Genomic DNA, 8,982 nt, shown 5'->3' on the forward strand with positions numbered 1-8,982 from the left:
TACTTTTCTTTTTGGTCTGTCCTAAAAAATGCTTTTTAAATATTTGTTAAGTTACAATTCAAACATTCTACATTACAAGCTTAAAACTACAAGATTCAAAGGATATTTAGTACGTTACACACATCTTTAATTTAGAACTACAAGATTTAAAGGTGTCTTTTTATTCCTTAAACTTTGTGTCCCATTAAACTAAAACGCTTAAATTGGAATGGAGGAAGTACTATTTTTGTTTTTTTCACATTTAAAATTTCAGGTTCATTTGAATATTTTCTAACAAATTGATTTTTCAAGTATTATTTAATTAGTCCCTTCCTCTATCAAAAATACATGGCACAAATCACATTAAAGTTTTAAACATAATGCTCAAACAACTACCACAAAATGGAAAGAAAAAAGAAGGAAAGCAATAAAGAAACAGAAAACTGATTTATTAAGCTTGCAGAAAATGAAGAACATGAGAGGCGTGTGGTAGTAGTAACTTGAGATTCCAAGCAAGGTTTAAAAAGGGTAGAATTGGTTTGCAATTAATGGTCAGTTATAATTGAGATAATACCTAAAACCTGCCCCAAATCATCCACATTTTGCTAGTGTGATACTTCATCTATGGATGTTGTTGTTACCCCGAACAATAACATGAGAATTAGAAAACATGTCCAAAACAAAAGCATCCATGTGATATTTTCCATTCATTTTAATTATTCTTATTTCTTATTTCTTGTTTTTATTTTCTTTTTTTCTTATTCATTTCTTCTTCTTCAAATCTCTAAATCTTTTGCTGATAAATGATAACAATAAACTAATTAAAATTCATAAGGCAAGAAAATTGCCAAACACAAATTACTTACCTTCCTTGATGGAAGGTTATGGTCCACCTCGTTATAAAAATCGGTATTAAGGCTATTTAGCGTTTAATTTGGATACCTTATTCAATTAGAAAACAAATAGGTACAAAAATAACTCAAAACAATTACACAGACTAAAAGGACGGCATGTTCCCGTCTAATGCTCATAAATAATTGAATTTTCAGTTTAATAGTGTAAGTTGCATGACAGTTCCTTTCATTTTGAACAAGATGATATGTTAATGAATTGTTCTAGCATTATCAATGATTAGATGTATGAGATCTATTCATTCTTAATCAGATGTTTAAGATTCGAGCTTTAGAAATTAAAAAAGAAAAGACGTAGTAGGGAGTGTTTTCTCCTTTTAATGAGTTATACATGACGTGAATTCAAATTAGTGAGACCTATCATGAATAGTTATATTTAAAAAAAAAAAAAAAAAAAGATAATTGTGTTTGTTTCTTTAATGCCAATTAAACTTTCTATCTGTCATTATCATTACACCAAAAGAGGCTTTTAGCGGCAATGTACTTTTCTTTTAGCGGCAATATATTTTCCTTTTAGCGACAATAGTTATTGCCACAAAAACATTTACCAGCAATTGGTTAATGCCATTAGATCCAAGGTCGCTAAAGCCTTTAGCGGCATTTATTGTTAGGACTAAAATTTGGTATTGCCGGTAATAATTGATTCTAGAATATAATTAGCGACAATTAAGTTATTGTCGCAAATTAATTGCCACTAAAAGCATATTTTGTTGTAGTGATATACTCATTAGTAGCTTCGAAACAATATCAATTAAACTTTCTATCTGTCATTACTCATTAGTAGCTCCGAACAATGTCATTAGAGACCGTAACTATGATTCTAGGATTAATATCTTGCTTGGGTAAATTTCATAAATGGCCACATAACTATGACTTTCTTTCACCAAAGTCGCATAACTAACAGAAAAATCACAAAATTTTCACTCTACTAAAACAAAAGTCACATAACTATTTTTTCTAACGGAAAAAAAAAGCACACAATTTAAATTTACTTGTAACAGTAAAAATATTAATGACTTTCATCCAAACTCATAGTGATTATTCGCTTATTTTACACAATAACCATATAGTTCTCCTTACATAGAACGAACGTAATTCTTGGTTATTTGGACTTGCAACGATAGTTAACTCTTCCATCCTAGTATTTCAAATCCATTTAAGTTACCGTAGTCAAGAGAAAAATATCTTAGCAAATTTAATATTAATAGTAATTTTAGCATATTACGTGTGTTAGTGATAGAACTTTTTTGCATTAAAAAGTTGATAATAATGTCGAAGTGTTTATTGCAGAAATAAATATGGACTTAAATGTCACTTAAAAGCCAATAATAAGACAATATTTTTCTAATGGAAGAGAATTAAACAACGAGTCCAACACAGAAGTGTTGATACCAAAATTAAGAAGAAAATCTTGAGGAAAAAACTAACCCAATAAATGAAATTGCGAAGAAAATTGTACCTCTTTCAAAAATATAAAAGTAATAACTACGAGAAAAATTGCTATAAACTCTACTTTTAATGAGAAACTGAATTTCGTCAATTAAAGAGAGAAGCAATCACCATAACTTTGAAAGGAAGGTATAAAAACTTCAAGTAAATAATTTGTCACAACCCAGTTTCACTAAGTCGTGCAGGCACCTACCTTTTCCACCTCGGTAGGCGAACCTTTAACTCCTCAACATTCACAATTTATCGAAAATAGCGGAAGAAAGAAAAAATAACGTAAGTCTCACAAATATAATATAAATAAGTGCGGAAGTAAAAGAAATCCACCCCAGTATCTGGTCTGGTCATACAAGAGCATCTAAAATAATTACTACAAGTCTGAATAATAATACATAATAGTCTCAAAATCATGTCTCAGAATAGAAAGCAAGACAGAATAATAGGAAAAGTCTTCGGGCAGCGAACGTCCTCATGCTCACCCTGAAGAGACTCGAATCAACAATCCTCGAATATCAGCCACGAGGGGTAGGATCTATCATGGTACTCTGCATTCATAAAAGAATGCAGCAAGTGCAGGTCAGTACAAACAACAAGTACTGGTAGGTATCATAGGCCGTCCTCAGTTAGCTAACATATATACAGAAAGTAAATGAAAGATAGGCATGCTCACAATCAAGTACAAGTATAATACAGTCTCATCAATACATATCAAGTCCTCAAGTATCAACAATTCACATCAGTATTCAAACCATCAGCTACCAACAAGGTTCCATAACCGATCAAATCTATAGTGAAGTATCTAAACCCGAGTGTTCCCAGCTTCATCATATCCGATCAAGCCTATTGTTAAAGCATCTAATCTCAAGTGTTCCAAGTACTCATCATAACCGGTAAAATATTCAATCAAGTATCCACAACACAATAACAATCCAATCACAATGATGATAACAAGTGCAATGCAATGCAATGATATGGATGACATGAATGCAATGGCCATATATCAATACCGTGTACACACATGCCTCGAGCGGAACATCACGTCTCGACGGTCATGACCCATGGGGGACCCGCAAAGTCCATGTACCATGTCGCTCCGTAACACACAGCCTAGAGACGACCTTTCCACCCTTCACGCCTGCCAACCATCCCATATCACACAACCTAGAATGGTTGCGCAATCAATATAATACCTCCCAAGTGTTTCCAAGAAACAACATAGGCCACATCGTCACCCCCGGTCAAATGTGTCTTATATATATATATATATGCGCAAGATGAGTGTTCAATGTATGATTTAAGTATAAAGATGACAACGACAAGATCTCATATCAACCTCATATCAATTAGCAACGTGCCCCACGTGGACACCTCATAATATTAATCTCATATCAACTTTACGCTCTCCGGTAAAGACCTGGAGGTTACACTCTCTCACTTATCATCATTAGTACCATAACCATGCAATATCAATGTATCATGGAAATGAGTATGAATACGATGCAATGTAATATCGACAACCAATTCAATCCCAAATAGTACCACACATGGCACACAAGTAATGTCAATAATAAGGCTACACAATAAGCCACAATGGAATCACAATTCTCATCTCAATATCAATCAAGTAAAGTACTGCAATATCATAGCCATGATATTTCACTAATCACCAATATCCGATGTCTCAACGTGGCAATGAGCCAATAAGTAAATAGAACAAGATAAGTCAACAATACGGGGTGGCTAGCTCCCAAATCATACAACAAGGCCCAACCTAAGACAATATCCAACCCGACTTCATACCCGAAGGTTCACATGTTTCTCAAGCACAAACTAACTATACATATGCTTCGCTAACCGAAGTCTAACCAGAAGGTAAGTTGTAACCTACCTGGAAGGCCGAACAGCAAACTCGAAGTCATAAAACTTACTTCTGAACCTGTGTGTATTGCTAATGTTTACCTAGAAGCTGCTTTAAAAAAGAAAGAAGGAGGGTGTTTTTGCTTAAACTACTGTGTGTGGATCTCATTCTTGTGATAACAAGTTTTCTTTTATTTTATTTAGCCATTTACCTAGACTATCATGGAATCTATTATGTCTTAGTTTAGATTTTGAAATGCTAAATGGGCAGACTTCATGTATTCTTGTTGTTAAATAAGTAAGAGTATAAAAGGGGCCTAAACTAAACCTAGGAAGTAAAAAATGGAACTCAGTTTCTTGTTCTTTCCCTCTATATGCTTGATTTCTTAGAGGCTTGATCTTTGATTGAAATTTCTCTTCTAAAACAGTGTCATGAGTTGATTAAAAGATTAAACTCTGTTGAGTTCACTATCATGCTAAAATGGAGGACAAAACTTGCTTTTGAAAAACAAACAAGGTGCTTGCTAGTTGTTTTGTAATCTCAGACCTATATGTTCACATGTTTTTTTTTATTTCTCCCTTGTACTGTTCAGTCTAAGTGTGATGTTTGGTGACCTAGGAATAGAATCATGATCCTCTATGACCATGGTCTAGTTTTTCTTATGAGTGTTTCCATGTGAATTCCCTTCTGTCTATGATTTACTGTGACTTTACCTGACCTTTATTTACACTTAGGGTAGATTCATGCTCCCCTGATTCTTGTGAACTTGTTTAATCTTGTTTTAATCACCCTTTATAACTGAGTGAGACCTTTGTTGTCTGCTATACTTTGTTTTGGACTTTTGTATGTAAGTTTTAAATAAAACCAAGTGTAGATCACCATTTGGGAATCCTGTTGATGCTTCATGAAGCTGACTTTGATCTAAAATGACTTTAGTGAATAGTTGAGACCCCTATGACTTAAAATAGGCTAAGATCAGAAGCTTAGAGGCCTGAAAATGGCAGCAAACCTGTGATATGGCCCTAAGTTTGCTTAAACTAAAATTGGTTTAGAAGACATAACCTCAAACTTGCTACTTGATTCTGTGATACTTTGTTATGATATAAATAAAACTAGGTGACTCATTACCGTTTAGTTAGTTTAAGAAGTGATTAAAAGATGAAATTTCTAGAAATCATGTGACATTGCTTGTTTTGATTGAGGCTAGAACTAATCACTTATTTGCTTGCCTGCTTATCTTGCCTTGCTACTTCTGAACTTTGCTAGGTATATGAAGATAAAAGTGATCTTTCTTATAACCTGTTTGATATATTTGAAATTGTCTAGATGGAAAGTTAGTAGAAATGTGAAAGCTGTAAGATTTGTAGTTAAATTCTGATCCTAGAAGAGTTTAAGTGTCTTGGATGTTGTGTGTGTTTGTTGCTTTCATTTCTGAAAACCGCCAAAGAGAATAAGGGTGAGAAGTTCATAAGAAACTTGGCCTTTTGAATAAAATTTGAAATAGCAAAGCTGGAAATAAGTCTATAAGTGTTTTGCTTGCATTTCACCTCCGATTTTTTGAAATTTCTTTGTGTTTCATTCATTATTTTGTCTATGAAAATTACTATTTTTAACTTATGCTTTTCTACTAGTATGAGCCTATAGTGTAGTTGAAGTCCCCTGCTTCCCACAAATCATTAAAACCAGTATAAAAGATTAGAAATAAGGTCAAATTGTCCCTTTGAAAGAACTGGTTGTGATCCTTGGTCTGAGATCTGTCACTTCCTTTATTTGTTTACCTGATGGATTTGAACATTATTTTATGTGCCATTTGTGCTTTGATACCTACTGTTAAAGACTCATTTGTGCATTTTTATCCACTTAGAAAGTAAAATACCCAGAAAGGGGCTTAGGATCAGCTTGAAAAGGTAAATATGATGTCTACCTTCTTCCTTTTGGAATCCATCTGTGAAACCTGAATCTGGTTCTGTCCTTTACCTCCCCCTATCTATGCTGCTTGAAGCCCCTACTTGATACTTGTGTATTTTCTCTATAAATTCTGCAAAATGGACTAAGTATGAACTACTTTGAGGCCCTATTAATGCTTTAATGAACTTATGATTTGCCTGTCCTGCTATCATTGAACCTGCTGGGATTAAAACTGAGTTAAAATGGCCATGGATTTGCAATTTTGTTCCTGTGAATCTTTGTTGATAACAAACAAACTTAAAAAATGGTTTTGATATTGGAATTGGTTCATCATTGGGCAGGTGTGGTTTCTAAGTTATTTAGCCCTTAGTTCTACCCCTTCTCTGATTGCTGACTCTTTAAAACTGAAAATAGGAACATGTTGGTGTGCTTGGTGTTGCTTATCCCTCCCCTTTATGTTGTTGGGTCACTTGATCACTGCCCATTCCTTTTAGTTAATGCTTGTCTCTTCCTTCTTCTCTAAAATCTAGAAACTAAGACCATGAGTGTGTTGATTGTGGCTTTAGCCTTGTTTCTTCTCTCCCTCACTGTTTAGTCCTGTACCCTTTTTGTTTCTTACCCTTCCATCATTGTTGTTGCTTGCTTGGCCATTTTGAAGTTTACCATATTCCCCTTGATTGTGATGTTGTTGTTTAGGAATCATTTTGACACTTTTGTTCTTGCATTATCTATCCTTGCATTATTTGGATCCCTTTGGACCTTGATTGTTTTCTGTGATTAGTAGTGAGGCCTTTGACTCCTTCTAAGTGTTGTTGGATCATTGAGTTGTTTTGTTGGTATACTGAGGTCTTTAAGTCTGTTGGAACCAATTAGAAACTTAAGACTAGCAAAAAATGAGATGTTAAGGGATTTCTGTTACATTATTGATTCTTCTTGAAGTGAGTATTAATTGAGAATAAGTATGTATGTTGGGTATATTTGAGTGTATACAAATGTCAACTTACCTTTCCATTAGGTGGATAAAGGGTATGCCCGTAATAAGGTTTTGCTCTTTGTCCTAGTAGGTATATCATGTGTATATCATGTATATTACAGCTTTGACACTTAGAAAAATTTGAGAAAAAATGGAGTAGTATATCTTTGGTATATCATGTATATTACCTTTTAATACTTAGGAAATTTTCAACCTGGGTTTGTTATTTGGGCCTATTACCTATGTGTGGTTTATTGTTACTATTATTTTTGGGCTTATTTCGTATTTGGGCTATTTTTTGTTATTCTGCCATCACAAAGTATTAAGTGGGTTTGGCCCAAATCTGATGTAATTCATTTTTGGCATTGTAATAATTATTATAGCTTTTTAATTTTGTACTTAGTTTAATTTATGAACGTATACTAATGTCATGTATGTCCTTTACCTCTCTGTCCATCTAAAACCCGTTGGTGGGCCCTAACGGGGCCCACTAACGTATCTAGATCGAGTCAACCCAACTTGGAGCGAAATGGAGCATACGTTGGAATTAAGACGAACCCGATTGCATAAACATTTTCCTTTTGGGCTTGGTCGGCCCAAATTCTCTATCTCCTTTAATTATGTACTTTAAATTATTATTTGCGCAATTATTATGTCAATTGGAACCCTTATGAGATTGTCGTATTTTAAAGTCACCAAAAATGAATTTGCCACAAAAGTAAGACTAATTTTGAGGCATTAATGCAAATTGGGATTGATTTGATTATGAAAGGACCAAAACTAAAGCTGCTTATGGCATATGGGATTTTATGAAATTTGGGACTAATTATGATTATTTAGAACATTTATTTGAAAAACTTATGGACTTATGACATATATATATATATATATATATATATATATATATAAAATATGTGGGACTAATATATATGTATATGTATGTGATTATTTAGACTATAGACTAAAAAATAAAATATATATATGTATGACTAAAATACTTTAGAAATATATATATATAGAATAAAAATGGACTATATATATGTATGTACTAATATATATATGGACTATAATAATATGCCTAAAAATTATTTTCTTAAAAACTATTTTCTATACTTAAAAAATATTTTTTTCAAAACTATTTTTGGGTGGACTTACGTAGAGTCCTACTTAGGCTAAGAGCCTTCGGGTATTAGCCTAAGTGTTCTAGTCCGACACCCTAAACGCCCAATTTTGGGCAAAATTTTACCATTTTTGTTTCTTGAAACATGGTATATTTCATGAATGACTAAAATCTTTTGTTGCGGAAATATAAGCCGAAATAATTTTTTTACCATAAACAATTTATATCTACAAAGGCATACTATTAGAACCCGTAGGTCAACCGTATTTTACGGATCCTTAATACCGGGGTGCCTAACACCTTCCCCGGGGGATCACCAGAACCCTTACCCATACTTTGGTTAGATTAGGATTCTTTTAAAATTTAACCATTTTGAATGAACCCTTTTCGAACTGGTTTTCCTAATTTCCTAAAAATTAGGTGGCGACTCTAAAATAAAGTCCATTTAGAGCACCATCCACGTAGAAGTATATTTTTTTCTTTTTTCCGGTACGATTGACAACCGTACTTCCCCGGGACACTTTCCTTTTTAAATGAGGCAAGTGCAAATACGAATCGAAAAAAATAGAACCGCTACAGATGGCGACTCTGCTGGGGACAATTTAAGGTTCTAACCATAAGGGTTCCAATAATTTGTGTGTTTGTATGATATAAATTGTTTAAGTGATATAAATTGTTTATGTGTTTAAATTTTCGCAAAATATAACTATCATTCATGCATGCATACTCCGCCACTCTTGGCATTTATTTTACATTTTTTCTAAGGGTGACGACGCGGGATGAGCTG

This window comes from Lycium ferocissimum, chromosome 11 (genome assembly GCF_029784015.1).
Source record: "Lycium ferocissimum isolate CSIRO_LF1 chromosome 11, AGI_CSIRO_Lferr_CH_V1, whole genome shotgun sequence".
Classification (NCBI taxonomy): domain Eukaryota; kingdom Viridiplantae; phylum Streptophyta; class Magnoliopsida; order Solanales; family Solanaceae; genus Lycium; species Lycium ferocissimum.